This window comes from Salmo salar, chromosome ssa01 (assembly GCF_905237065.1).
Source record: "Salmo salar chromosome ssa01, Ssal_v3.1, whole genome shotgun sequence".
Taxonomy (NCBI): Eukaryota; Metazoa; Chordata; class Actinopteri; order Salmoniformes; family Salmonidae; genus Salmo; species Salmo salar.
Genome location: NC_059442.1, coordinates 113,602,408 through 113,618,816, shown reverse-complemented (window position 1 = coordinate 113,618,816; position 16,409 = coordinate 113,602,408).

Genomic DNA, 16,409 nt, shown 5'->3' with positions numbered 1-16,409 from the left:
CAATGACGCGGCTAATATATGGTTTTTTCCCGCTTTCAATTTTTTTTTCTCCAAAAAAACACATTCTGTGACGTGCTCAGTTTTTGGGCGGCATGAAGCTTTCATTAGACCAATGAAATTGCCGAACGGGTTAAGGTCAAACAACTTTTTTGTTTACTGTTTAGATTAAATCGAGCGCTCTCAAACTTCCCATCATTCTGATTACGGTAGTCATTTTGTCACCCTCATCATGGCAAAGACACGGAGAAATGCATTTCATGCAGCTTTCAAGTTGAAGGCGATTGATCTGGCTGTTGGAAAAGGAAATAGAGCTGCTGCACGGGAGCTTGGTCTTAATGAGTCGATGATAAGACGTTGGAAACAGCAGCGTGAGGAAGACAACTAAAGCTTACTGCTAATTTTTTATTTTTTGTTACAAGCCGTGTTTCGTTAAAGCCTATTTATTTTTGTTACAAGCTGTGTTTCGTTAAAGCCTGTGTAAAGTTCATTTGTTTCAATGTACCGGTAGGCACCTGCGGCTTATAGACATGTGCGGCTTATTTATGTTCAAAATAATATTTATTTTAAATTCAGTGGGTGCGGCTTATATTCAGGTGCGCTTAATAGTCCGGAAATTACGGTACACCAATGGATTAATGCTTTAGTCTTCTCATTGAGTTATTTACACCAATGGATTAATGCTTTAGTCTTCTCATTGAGTTATTTACACCAATGGATTAATGCATTAGTCTTCTCATTGAGTTATTTACACCAATGGATTAATGCTTTAGTCTTCTCAATGTGTTATGTACACCAAGGGATTAATGCATTAGTCTTCTCAGTGACTAACACTATAATGATTATGGTTGTGCACCAATCCTTTCTACACCATAATGGGGTAGCAAAACCCGTTGACAACAAGAGACCAACACGCTACCCTCCAGCCCTCTGAACCTCAATCTGGCAATCAGTCCCCACACTCCCATCTAACCCAGTCTATCTCTCACCCTCCAGCCCTCTGAACCTCAATCTGGCAATCAGTCCCCACACTCCCATCTAACCCAGTCTATCTCTCACCCTCCAGCCCTCTGAACCTCAATCTGGAAATCAGTCCCCACACTCCCATCTAACCCAGTCTATCTCTCACCCTCCAGTCCTCTGGACCTCAATCTGGCAATCAGTCCCCACACTCCCATCTAACCCAGTCTATCTCTCACCCTCCAGCCCTCTGAACCTCAATCTGGCAATCAGTCCCCACACTCCCATCTAACCCAGTCTATCTCTCACCCTCCAGTCCTCTGGACCTCAATCTGGCAATCAGTCCCCACACTCCCATCTAACCCAGTCTACCTCTCACCCTCCAACACTCTGACTGAGAGGAAATTATTTTGGAAACTGAGACACGTCCTTTTCACCAGGACATCCTGAATCAATTACATCCAAGTCTGAACTTGATGCTTGACAAAAACAACACACACAAACAGGCACGGACACAGAGAAAGGCAAAACACACACACACACGCACGCACACACACACACACACACACACACACACACACACACACACACACACACACACACACACACACACACACACACACACACACACACACACACACACACACACACACACACACACACACACACACACACACACATATGGCGCCGGAGGGGATGGCTGCCGTTTTACTGGCTTCTAACCAACTGTTATATTTTGTTCGTTTTTCGCGTTGTTTGTAACTCATTTTGTACATAATGTTGCTGCTACCGTCTCGAAAAGAGTTTCTGGACATCAGAACAGCGATTACTCACCTCGAACTGGACAAATATTGTTTCTTTAATGAGTCCGAAGCGAACGATATACTGCTTTGTAAAGACAAGGCCCAAATCCCTGTCATCAGCGTGAAGATGAAAAAAAGAATCCTGTCTCCTTCCCCTCCTCTTTCCTTCCTCTCCTCTCTGCTTCCTCTCCTCTCTTCTGTCCTTCCCCTCCACTCTCCTTCCCTCCCTTCTCCTCTCCTTCCTCTCCTCTCTCCTTCCTCTCCTCTCCTCTCTCCTTCCTTTCCTTTCTCCTTCCTCTCCTCTCTCCTCTCTCCTTCCTCTCTGCTCTATCCTCTCTCCTTCCTTTCCTCTCTCCTCTCTCTTTCCTCTCCTCTCTCTTTCCTCTCCTCTCTCTTTCCTCTCCTCTCTCCTTCCTCTCTTCTTTCCTTCCTCTCCTCTCTTCTCTTTCCTATCTCTGCTCTCCTCACTCCTTCCTCTGCTCTCTTCTTCCTCTGCTCTCCTCTCTCCTTCCTCTCCTCTCTCCTTCCTCTGCTCTCTCCTTCCTCTGCTCTCCTCTCCTTCCTCTCCTCTTTCCTTCCTCTCCTCTCTTCTTTCTCTTTCCTCTCCTCTCCTCTCTTCTCTCTCCTTCCTCTTCTCTCTCCTTCCTCTCCTCTCTTCTCTCTCCCTCTCCTCTCTCCTTCCTCTCCTCTCTCCATCTTCCCCTCTCTCTTCTCTCCTCTACTAATTACTCTGTGCTCTGATAAAGGCCTAGCAGTGTAGCTCTGGGATCATCAAAGGTCCCTAAAACAAAGAGGAATATTTAGCAATTACCCCCAATCTCATCTGCATGCCACAGATTAACTAGCAGGCAGCACCAATCTCATCTGCATGCCACAGATGAACTAGCAGGCAACAACACTGAGCCAACACTCAGTCTTCCAGATGAAAACCTACAGGATATTAGTCTGTACAGGTCGATGAGAGTAGCTCTCTTTCAACCTTCATAGAGAAAGATGATTTGCATAAGTTTGTATTTATATTTGTTTACATTTCAGTGTGTTAAAATAATCTGTCAAAATTAGAAAAGCTAATTAATTGTACGGGTTGTGTTGCTGATTGTTGGTGCGTAAGATAATTGACTCATAGAAGTCATGGGTCCTGATGTTAGATCGGAGTCCTGTATTCACAACGCCTGAACCCACTCATGTGTAACCGGTGTGAAATGGCTAGCTAGTTAGCGGGTTGCGAGCTAATAGCGTTTCAATCGGTGACGTCACTTGCTCTGAGACCTTGAAGTAGTTGTTCCCCTTGCTTGTGCAAAGGCCTGTGGCTTTTGTGGAGTGATAGGTAACGATGCTTCGTAGAGTGTCTGTTGTTGATGTGTGCAGAGGGTCCCTGGTTCGAGCCCAGGTTGGGGCGAGGAGAAGGACGGAAGCTATGCATGGCCAAAAAGTGCTACCTCTTGTGACAGTCCTCAGCATCTTTAACACATATGGTGTTGTGAGGGCATTCAACAGTAGCTGTGTGAGAGAGGAACTAGCTGACTGCAACCTCTTTGTCTACCACAGCTGCTGCTTCAACCTGAGTTGTTCACTTAATAGGATTCACTTTCACTATCTGGAGAGAGAGAGAGAGAGAGAGAGAGAGAGAGAGAGAGAGAGAGAGCGGTGATAGAGAGATAGACAGAGAGACAGAGACAGAGAGACAGAGACAGAGAGAGAGAGAGAGAGAGAGAGAGAGAGAGAGAGAGAGAGAGAGAGAGAGAGGGGTGAATAGAGAGAGAGAGAGAGAGAGAGAGAGAGAGAGAGAGAGAGAGAGAAAGGAGTGATAGAGAGAGAGAGGGAGAGAGAGAGAGAGGGAGAGAGAGAGACAGAGAGACAGAGAGACAGACAGACAGAGAGAGAGAGAGAGAGAGAGAGAGAGGGAGTGAGAGAGAGACAGAGAGGCAGAGAGACAGAGACAGACAGAGAGACAGACAGACAGCGAGAGAGAGAGAGAGAGAAAGAGAGGGAGAGAGAGAGAAAGGAGCGAGAGACTGAGACAGGGAGAGAGAGAGACAGAGACAGAGACAGAGAGAGAGCGAGAGCGTGACAGAGAGAGCGAGAGCGTGACAGAGAGAGGGAGAGGCAGAGAGAGAGAGAGAGAGAGAGAGAGAGCGCGACAGAGAGAGAGCGACAGAGAGAGGGAGAGGCAGAGAGAGGGAGAGACAGAGAGAGGGAGAGGCAGAGAGAGGGAGAGACAGAGAGAGGGAGAGAGAGAGAGACAGCAAGTGAGAGAGAGAGCGACAGAGAGAGAGCGACAGAGAGAGGGAGAGGCAGAGAGAGGGAGAGACAAGAGAGAGAGACAGAGGGAGAGAGAAAATGTCAGGCAGACAACAGCTCTAATGAACTAGTATGTTCACAGTGTCTCTGTTCTCAGTTTGAACATTAGAGCCATTAGTTATTAAAATGCTGATTATCGGACCCAAAGTCTTTTCGAGGTTAAATAGTGTTGAGTTCCGCTGTGAACTTGTCTTAATTGCAATTATATTTGAAAATAAGACAAACTCCTTGACACATTTGCCACAGTGGAAGGAGGAAATGAAGAAGAGAAGAAAAAAAAAACGGATTTCAATCTGAAAGGGTGTTTAAATGTAACTATAGGAAGTGTGACTGTGATAAATGAATTTCTCTCATAAAAGAACATGACTTGTAATGAGCCAAAGTCAACGGTTAGATGGAGCACTAAACACATGATCCAAGCTAACAGAACAGCTGTGGCAGTCCAATTCTGATCTTTTACCACTAATTGGTCTTTTGACCAATCAGATCAGATCTTCTGCGAGTAATTGGACGGGGGGGGGAAAAAATCAAATTAGTCTGCCTGTGTAAACGTAGCCGAACAGTGTTGATATGACGAGGTTTAAGTTGGATATGATCTCCTATTCACTTCACAGTCAATTAGCTCTCATCAATGCAGACATGTTTTCTGTGTTTAATATACAGAGAGGAAGCATTTTGCCTTTGAATCATCTTTCTGAGTTCCAGACGCCTTACACCTGGTGAAGAACTCAAGGAAGCCGGTAATTAAGAGTGTGAAACTGTGCTTGGCAAGTGTTGATGGTGAAATCTGACTGCCTACATATGGCGCCTGCCGTCTGCACGTCCGTCATATAGAGATTTCATCATTAGCAGAGATAATGTACAGCTCTGTATTAAAGCAGCGTGTTACAAATGCTACTCTCTGGTTATTATCTCTGCATAGTCACTTTAGCTCTACCTACATGTACATATTACCTCAATTACCTCCACTAACCTGTACCCCAGCACATTGACTCTGTACCGGCACCCCCCTTCTATATAGCCTCACTATTGTTGTTTTACTGCTTCTCTTTAATTATTTGTTACTTTTATTTCTTATTCGTAGTTTTTTTTTTAGGTATAATTATTATTATTATTAACTGAATTGTTAGTTAAAGGCTTGTAAGTACACATTTCACTGTAAGGTCTACACCTGTTATATAGGTAAGGTCTACACCTCCAATATAGGGAATAGGGAACCGTGTTTTACACATGCATAGTGTTCTAGTGAGGAGACATTTCATTTCAATGTGCCGTGCTTTATTAAATGTGAAATTGCAGATTTACGCATTCTCTTTTTTTTTGGTCAGTGCTGAGATGTAATTTGTGTGTGTTGAGTTTGATGTACTTGAAACACGCGTTGTATATTGTGATACGAATCGAAACGACACGTTCGCGTTCAGTCACGGGAAGAGACAGAAAACATTATGCCTTAAATATAACTGTAAGGTGTTTAAAGAAAAAACTAAACATTACAAACCAAACAAACTAAAGGAAATTCATCTTCTTTCTGTCTCTCTTAACTCTGTTGTTAACCATGTCTGGTACTAAACCATCACCTATTTAGATCTGCAGATTGAAGAGGATGACAAGTGTAGAGACCAGTGTAGAGACCAGTGTGGAGACCAGTGTGGAGACCAGTGTAGAGACCAGTGTAGAGACCAGTGTGGAGACCAGTGTTGAGACCAGTGTAGAGACCAGTGTAGAGACCAGTGTTGAGACCAGTGTAAAGACCAGTGTAGAGACCAGTGTGGAGACCAGTGTGGAGACCAGTGTAGAGACCAGTGTGGAGACCAGTGTGGAGACCAGTGTGGAGACCAGTGTGGAGACCACTGCTGAGACCACTGCTGAGACCAGTGTAGAGACCACTGTAGAGACCAGTGTGGAGACCAGTGTGGAGACCACTGCTGAGACCACTGCTGAGACCACTGCTGAGACCACTGCTGAGACCAGTGCTGAGACCAGTGTCATATGGGTAGTAGTGCCCTATGGGTAGTAGTTCACTATGGGTAGTTGTGCCCTATGGGTAGTAGTGTCCTATGGGTAATAGTGTCCTATGGGTAGTAGTGCCCTATGGGTAGTCGTGTCCTATGGGTAGTAGTGTCCTATGGGTAGTAGTGCCCTATGGGTAGTAGTGTCCTATGGGTAGTAGTGCCCTATGGGTAGTAGTTCACTACGGGTAGTAGTGCCCTATGGGTAGTAGATCCCTATGGGTAGTAGTGTCCTATGGGTAGTAGTGTCCTATGGGTAGTAGTGTCCTATGGGTAGTAGTGCCCTATGGGTAGTAGTGTCCTATGGGTAGTAGTGTCCTATGGGTAGTAGTGCCCTATGGGTAGTAGTGTCCCATGGGTAGTAGTTCACTATGGGTAGTAGTGCCCTATGGGTAGTAGATCTCTATGGGTAGTAGTGTCCTATAGGTAGTAGTTCACTATGGGTAGTAGTTCACTAAGGGTAGTAGTGTCCTATGGGTAGTAGATCCCTATGGGTAGTAGTGTCCTATGGGTAGTAGAGTCCTATGGGTAGTAGTGTCCTATGGGTAGTAGTGCACTATGGGTAGTAGTTCACTAAGGGTAGTAGTGTCCTATGGGTAGTAGATCCCTATGGGTAGTAGTGCCCTATGGGTAGTAGAGTCCTATGGGTAGTAGTGTCCTATGGGTAGTAGTGCACTATGGGTAGTAGTGCCCTATGGGTAGTAGTGCACTATGGGTAGTAGGGCCCTATGGGTAGTAGTGCACTATGGGTAGTAGGGCCCTATGGGTAGTCGTGCACTATGGGTAGTAGTGCCATTTATAGGAAATAAAGTGCCAAGTAGAACACATCCCTTGCAGAATCATTGGTTCAAATAACAAATTTATTATGAAATACCATAGGAACATTCATTTAGATCACCCACACACAAGATACCGATAGTTTCACTGTGTAGTTGTTCATACAATCATTAAATATTGTAGTACAAAATATGTGATACATGTTTCATAATGGTACTACACGTAAATACATCTCTGAAAAAGCACTAGTAGAGAGAATACTACAGACACAGTGGAATCGTTGAACAAAATCTGAAATTTATTGATGAAATACAATAAAATCACGACATAGGTTTCTTTGAATCAAAGCAAAAATAATTAGCTACAAAAAAAGACAAAAACTACAGTAAAACGTCAACTGCAGTGTTCCTCACCTGGCTTACTGTAAAAAGGAAAACAATAGATTGATTACTGTACTTCTGTTTTTCCCTCAACCCTGTCTTGTGAATTTGGCCACAGGTTCTCATCCACATCACAATGGATGTTTTCATTAGCCAAACATCTTGGGAAGAATCTTCAGGCATGGCGAATCCAGGCCTGACACTGGTCTGCCGTGATGTCATTGCATGCGTCATCTATGGCCTGGAGAACGGCGGCTTGTTCGTGAGGGCGCCTATCATATACCTTCCACCTCCATGTGGAGAAAGATTCCTCAATCGGGTTAAGAAAAGGAGATTATGGGGGTAAGTACAGGGTGGTAAATTGTGGTTGGGCCTGAAACCATGCTTGCACCATTTGAGCATGGTGGAACCTGACATTATCCCACACAATGACATAGGTCATTCCATCAGCTCTACAGACCTGATTTAGCTCATCAAGGAAGGTTACATTCAAACAGCGAATCATGTGGCTGCCTGCAACTCAATATATAGAGTATATAGAGTAGAGAGCTTTAGATGTTGTTCGACCTAACATTAGAACAGGCAAGATGAGTAATCTAAGCAACTTTGACCGTGGTATGATTGTTGATGGCACACATGGTGATTCCAGCATCTCAGAAACAGCTGCCTTGCTGGGATTTGTATGCACTACAGTCTCCAGATTTTACAGAGAAATTAACAAAACACATTCAGTGAGCTGCAGTTCTGTGGGCAAAAACACCTTGTTAATGAGAGAGGTCAGAGGAGAACATCCAGACTCATTCAAGCTAACAGAAAGGCCACAAATGCTCAAATAACAGCTGTTTAAAACAGTGGTGTGCAGAATGGCATCTCTTAACATACAACACAATGAATAATTCAAGCTGTTGTGGAGGCAGAAGGGGGTCCTACCCAGTACTAGATAGGTGTACCTAATAAAGTGGCCGGTGAGTGTACAGTAATGTCAAATCTGAAAACATGGTCTGGAAAAGTGATACATGGGACCATAGAAACAGTGTCTGATGAAGAATGATTATGAAATATTTCATCCATAGATAATGTAGTCCAATTGGTTCATGTTCCACGGTAATTGGATGTCAATGGATCTCGTTATCCTGAAACTTTCATGATCTAAACATGGAATATTGTTTGTCAGTTTCCATAAAACTATGCATTAAGAGTAATGCAACAGTTACTTATCATTTTGAACAGTTGTATCAGTTGATAGTTAGATCATTGTAATGAAATGAATAGATAGTCATCTCAGACGTAATGTGTGAATTGCATTTTGAAATGGTAATACTTTGATGTTAAGTTGTGTCATTTTGAACAGGTGATTTTAGTTCAATGAACAAATGATCTTAGCTTTATGTGTATTGTATCCAAGCAATTGGATAAAGTGTTAGAGTTTTGAAAAATGTGCATTTGTCACGGTTGTCGTAGGATGAAGTGGACCAAAATGCAGCGTGATTATCGTCCCACATATTTTATTGAACGGTGAAACTATGCAACACATATAAAATAAACAGAATGAACAAAAACAACAAACCGTGACGAAGAGTTAACATAAACCCACAAACCCAGGTGGGAAAAACACCTACTTAAGTATGATCTCCAATTAGAGACAACGATGACCAGCTGCCTCTAATTGGAGATCAACCCAAACAAAACCCAACATAGAAATACAAAACTAGAACAACAAAGAAAATCTAAACTAGAAAAAAAACCCTGTCATGCCCTGACCTACTCTACCAAAGAAAATAACAGCTTTCTATGGTCAGGACGTGACATCATTTTGATCATCGGTTGTGAGTTTTGTGTCTAGAGTTTTGAAAAATGACATCAAGGTTCCGAAATTAGTGCCAAAGCGATTGTAAAAAACTGTATTAGAGTATTTGAACCATGGGGTGTTTATGGGTCAGGGTCAGGGGTCAGGCCTAATGCCCCTCTCTGGGGACGGGGGAGTTTTGAATATCACCAAATGGAAGACGAGGAATACTCTGAGGACCGATGCAGCACATTGACTGTTACTCCTGATCATTGTGCTGTGTGTGTGTGTGTGTGTGTGTGTGTGTGTGTGTGTGTGTGTGTGTGTGTGTGTGTGTGTTTAAGGACAACACTGATGTGGTTAAGATAGCTCATCAGCCGTCGTTAAGACTAGAAGGGCGAAGCTAAAAAGTAGACGGACTCAGTTATCCAGCCGTGACAGCATCGTTACGACTCATATTGTCTCAGCCACATTACAGAGTCTTTGGCTCTGGCAAATAGCAAGTAAGGTTCTAACCTAACACGACACAATTATATATCCCCCTCCGATCTCCAATGTATTTTATCAGGCTGTATAAAGTCCGCAATGGCTTCTGTTTAAGCCCTCTTGATCTGGCAGGAAGAGAAAGTTGAATATTTAATGTGTAGGTAGCTTTGATAGCAGTCGAACCTGCCTAATCACAAGCACATGTACTCCTCTCATACCCAGACACTCTTCTCCTATGGAAGGTAGCCTAAGCATTTGGGGTGACGACGAGAATACTGAAACTTTATTCATTAGTGCTTTTGACATCCGAGGTACACACGTGGAATGTGAATGGTGTGTAATACAAAACACACACTTCGTGAGAACTTTTAGTGATGTATCACTCTGCAGGGCATTCTGGGTACTTTATAGTCCATGAAATGGGAAAGACAAGGAATTGGAAAAACAGACTGTAAGAAAATCTAAATATTATTGTGTGTCGTGTGTGTGGGAATGGCGGTTGATAAATAATGTACGCTGTGTTTAAGCAGCCATGTCCATTAGGACTAGTAGTTCTATCATTTATTCATTCATGTTGGGTGGGCACCGTACCCGCCGTCTCCACTTACTTTCAAATGCATTCCTGTTTTCAGGCTCAGTCAAACCACTAATAATGCAGCAAATTCACTGTAGACTAATGTTTTTAAATGCAAAAGTAATATTATTACAACCTAAACGTAGAATACGGAGCCTGGTTTGAATATTGTATGTTTTGAAGGCTCTGCTATGAGCCTGTTGAGCCGGTCATCCGTCTAATAGACACTACATTATCCTGATGGAGCTAGAGTGGGCTGTTCAGGACAGGAGACTGATAATGTGGTGCTATCATGGGCTGATCCTACACCTGTGTGGTGTATCCATGTCCTGCTCTAATTACGTTGGTAACCAATTTAACACAGCAATAAGGCACCTCAGGTGTTTGTGGTATATTGCCAATATATCATGGCTAAGAGCTGTATCCAGTCACTCCGCATTGAGTCATGCTTAAAAACAGCCTTTGGCTGTGGTATTTGTTTTTGTATTTATTATGGATCCCCATTAGTTCCTGCCAAGGCAGCAGCTACTCTTCCTGGGGGTTTATTATGGATCCCTATTAGTTCCTGCCAAGGCAGCAGCTACTCTTCCTGGGGGTTTATTATGGATCCCCATTAGTTCCTGCCAAGGCAGCAGCTGCTCTTCCTGGGGTTTATTATGGATCCCCATGAGTTCCTGCCAAGGCAGCAGCTGCTCTTCCTGGGGTTTATTGTGGATCCCCATTAGTTCCTGCCAAGGCAGCAGCTACTCTTCCTGGGGTTTATTATGGCTCCCCATTAGTTCCTGCCAAGGCAGCAACTGCTCTTCCTGGGGTTTATTATGGATCCCCATTAGTTCCTGCCAAGGCAGCAGCTGCTCTTCCTGGGGTTTATTATGGATTCCCATTAGTTCCTGCCAAGGCAGCAGCTGCTCTTCCTGGGGTTTATTATGGATCCCCATTAGTTCCTGCCAAGGCAGCAGCTACTCTTCCTGGGGTTTATTATGGATCCCCATTAGTTCCTGCCAAGGCAGCAGCTACTCTTCCTGGGGGTTTATTATGGATTCCCATTAGTTCCTGCCAAGGCAGCAGCTGCTCTTCCTGGGGTTTATTGTGGATCCCCATTAGTTCCTGCCAAGGTAGCAGCTGCTCTTCCTGGGGTTTATTGTGGATCCCCATTAGTTCCTGCCAAGGCAGCAGCTACTCTTCCTGGGGTCCAACAAAATTAAGGCAGTTTATACACAATTAAAAAAATATTACATGATGTTACATTTCATAACACTTTTCACAACACATTAAGTGTGTTCCCTCAGCCCACTACTCTACTATCACATATCTACAATATAAACTACATGTGAATGTGTGTATGGAGTGTGTGTCTTATCATGTGTGTGTGTGTCTGTGCCTGTGTGTCTCTTCACAGTCCCCGCGGTTCCAATAGGTGTATTTTTATCTGTTTATTAAAAATCTGATTCTAGAGCCCTGCGTCGGCCATATACCGCACCTCACCCCCCTCGGGCCTTAATGCTTAATTATAGAACAAATATTTAAAATACACCTTCAATATAGAGGTATAGATTATACATTATTTCAACAAAACAATAACCTAAAGTGAATAGCATACTTTACATAGTTGAAATGTAAAACAGGAGTAATTATGGAAAGAAAATCTAAAAACAGCCTATTCCAATTCATTATTAGTAAGTTAAATCCTTATGGGCTTGACACAACCTTTCTCTCACCTATAACATCCAGTATAGTACGTTTAGGCTCCACAGTCTGAGAACGAACTCCTCTCTGTATAAAAAGGTCAAGCAACTCATCCACAACAGTAATGGTATATGATAGGTTAAAGCATATGAGCATGTAATCTGCTGCTAGCCACTGACTACCTCTCTCCACCTATTCAAGCAGTGACCTATTCAACTTCTCCATAATGATGAGACATTAAAACTGAAGTAGAGGAAGGGTCTGTGTCCAAAACGGTACCCTATTCCCTATCTAGTGCACTACTTTTGAACCCCAGCCCATAGGGAACAGGGTGCCATTCAGGACACCAACCTATAAAGCCTAGCCTTGTAAAAACCAGACAGGGTTTTATAATAATGATACCCTCTAACAAACACTGGATGGTTGTAGACAGTACAGAGAGGGTTTCTCTGTCTTTAGGATGGCTGTAGACAGTACAGAGAGGGTTTCTCTGTCCCTAGGATGGCTGTAGATAGTAGAGAGGGTTTCTCTGTCTCTGGGATGGTTGTAGACAGTACAGAGAGGGTCTATCTGTCTTTAGGATGGTTGTAGACAGTACAGAGAGGGTCTATCTGTCTTTAGGATGGTTGTAGACAGTACAGAGAGGGTTTCTCTGTCTCTGGGATGGTTGTAGACAGTACAGAGAGGGTCTATCTGTCTTTAGGATGGTTGTAGACAGTACAGAGAGGGTTTCTCTGTCTCTAGGATGGCTGTAGACAGTACAGAGAGGGTTTCTCTGCCTCTAGGATGGCTGTAGACAGTACAGAGAGGGTTTCTCTGCCTCTAGGATGGCTGTAGACAGTAGAGAGGGTTTCTCTGCCTCTAGGATGGCTGTACACAGTACAGAGAGGGTTTCTCTGTCTCTAGGATGGCTGTAGACAGTACAGAGAGGGTTCCTCTGTCTTTAGGATGGCTGTAGACAGTAGAGAGGGTTTCTCTGTCTTTAGGATGGCTGTAGACAGTAGAGAGGGTTTCTCTGTCTCTAGGATGGCTGTAGACAGTAGAGAGGGTTTCTCTGCCTCTAGGATGGCTGTAGACAGTACAGAGAGGGTTTCTCTGTCTCTAGGACGGCTGTAGACAGTAGAGAAGGTTTCTCTGCCTCTAGGATGGCTGTAGACAGTAGAGAGGGTTTCTCTGCCTCTAGGATGGCTGTAGACAGTACAGAGAGGGTTTCTCTGTCTCTAGGATGGCTGTAGACAGTAGAGAGGGTTTCTCTGCCTCTAGGATGGCTGTAGACAGTAGAGAGGGTTTCTCTGCCTCTAGGATGGCTGTAGACAGTAGAGAGGGTTTCTCTGTCTTTAGGATGGCTGTAGACAGTAGAGAGGGTTTCTCTGTCTCTAGGATGGCTGTAGACAGTAGAGAGGGTTTCTCTGCCTCTAGGATGGCTGTAGACAGTAGAGAGGGTTTCTCTGTCTTTAGGATGGCTGTAGACAGTACAGAGAGGGTTTCTCTGTCTCTAGGATGTCTCTAGACAGTAGAGAGGGTTTCTCTGCCTCTAGGATGGCTGTAGACAGTACAGAGAGGGTTTCTCTGTCTTTAGGATGGCTGTAGACAGTAGAGAGGGTTTCTCTGTCTCTGGGATGGCAGTAAACAGTATATTAAGTTGAAGGTGAATGAGTTGTTGACCACATAAATGAAAGGTGAATAGAGGGATATGCACAGACGTATGTATGCAGCTTACTACTATTAAACATAGTGTACACTCTAACATGACCACAGGAACGAAAGATCAAGAAGGTGTTGGTGGTCACCCATGTTCTGTACCACACATACCATGTACCACCCATGTCCTCTACCACCAATGGCATGTACCACCTATGGCATGTGCCACCCATGTCCCATACCACCCATGTCCTGTACCACTTTGAAGCATACCATAATTTACTCTAAATCAAATTAAATGTTTTTTTTTGTCACATGCTTCTTAAACATCTTGTGTAAACACATTGAAATGAGAAATAATAGAAACAGAAAAACAATAACAAGGAATAAATACACAATGATTAAAGTTAACTTGGCTATATACACAGCGTAGCAGGTAATAACTTGGCTATATACACAGGTTACCAGGTACTAACTTGGCTATATACAGATGTTACCAGGTAATAACTTGGCTATATACACGTGATACCAGGTAATAACTTGGCTATATACACAGGTTACCAGGTAATAACTTGGCTATATACACGTGATACCAGACAATAACTTGGCTATATACACAGGGTACCAGGTAATAACTTGGCTATATACACATGTTACCAGGTAATAACTAGGCTATATACACAGCGTACCAGGTAATATCTTGGTTATATACACGTGGTACCAGGTAATAACTTGGCTATATTCACAGGGTACCAGGTAATAACGTGGCTATATATTCGGGGTACCAGGTAATAACTTGGCTATATACACAGCGTACCAGGTAATACCTTGGCTATATATTCGGGGTACCAGGTAATAACTTGGCTATATACACAGGGTACCAGGTAATAACTTGGCTATATACACAGGGTACCAGGTAACAACTTGGCTGTATACACAGGGTACCAGGTAATAACTTGGCTATATACACAGGGTACCAAGTAATACCTTGGCTATATACACAGCGGACCAGGTAATAACTTCGCTATATACACAGGTTACCAGGTAATAACTTGGCTATATACACAGGTTACCAGGTAATACCTTGGCTATATACACAGGTTACCATGTAATAACATGGCTATATACACAGATTACCAGGTAATAACTTGGCTATATACACAGGGTACGAGGTAATAACATGGCTATATACACAGGTTACAAAGTAATAACTTGGCTATATACACAGGTTACCAGGTAATAACTTGGCTATATACACACATTACCAGGTAATAACTTGGCTATATACACAGGTTACCAGGTAATAACATGGCTGTATACACAGCGTGCCAGGTAATAACTTGGCTATATACACAATGTACCAGGTAATAACGTGGCTATATACACAGGTTACCAGGTAATAACTTGGCTATATACACAGGTTACCAGGTAACAACTTGGCTATATACACAGGTTACCAGGTAATAACATGGCTATATACACAGGTTACCAGGTAATAACTTGGCTATATACACAGGTTACCAGGTAATAACTTGGCTATATACACAGGTTACCAGGTAATAACTTGCCTATATACACAGGTTACCAGGTAATACCTTGGCTATATACACAGGTTACCAGGTAATAACTTGGCTATATACACAGGTTACCAGGTAATAACTTGGCTATATACACAGGTTACCAGGTAATAACTTGGCTATATACACAGGTTACCAGGTAATAACTTGGCTATATACACAGCGTGCCAGGTAATAACTTGGCTATATACACAGTGTACCAGGTAATAACGTGGCTATATACACAGGTTACCAGGTAATAACTTGGCTATATACACAGGTTACCAGGTAATACCTTGGCTATATACACAGGTTACCAGGTAATAACTTGGATATATACACATGTTACCAGGTAATACCTTGGCTATATACACTGGTTACCAGGTAATAACGTGGCTATATACACAGGTTACCAGGTAATAACTTGGCTATATACACAGGTTACCAGGTAATAACATGGCTATATACACAGGTTACCAGGTAATAACTTGGCTATATACACAGGTTACCAGGTAATAACTTGGCTATATACACAGGTTACCAGATAATAACTTGGCTATATACACAGGTTACCAGGTAATAACTTAGCTCTATACACAGGTTACCAGGTAATAACTTGGCTATATACACAGGTTACCAGGTAATAACTTGGCTATATAGACAGGTTACCAGGTAATGACTTGGCTATATACAGAGCGTACCAGGTAATAACTTGGCTATATACACAGGGTACCAGGTAATAACTTGGCTATATACACAGGTTACCAGGTAATACCTTGGCTATATACACAGGTTACCATGTAATAACATGGCTATATACACAGATTACCAGGTAATAACTTGGCTATATACACAGGGTACGAGGTAATAACATGGCTATATACACAGATGTTCTGTACCACACATACCATGTACCACCCATGTCCTCTACCACCAATGGCATGTACCACCTATGGCATGTGCCACCCATGTCCCATACCACCCATGTCCTGTACCACTTTGAAGCATACCATAATTTACTCTAAATCAAATTAAATGTTTTTTTTTGTCACATGCTTCTTAAACATCTTGTGTAAACATATTGAAATGAGAAATAATAGAAACAGAAAAACAATAACAAGGAATAAATACACAATGATTAAAGTTAACTTGGCTATATACACAGCGTACCAGGTAATAACTTGGCTATATACACAGGTTACCAGGTACTAACTTGGCTATATACAGATGTTACCAGGTAATAACTTGGCTATATACACGTGATACCAGGTAATAACTTGGCTATATACACAGGTTACCAGGTAATAACTTGGCTATATACACGTGATACCAGACAATAACTTGGCTATATACACAGGGTACCAGGTAATAACTTGGCTATATACACATGTTACCAGGTAATAACTAGGCTATATACACAGCGTACCAGGTAATATCTTGGTTATATACACGT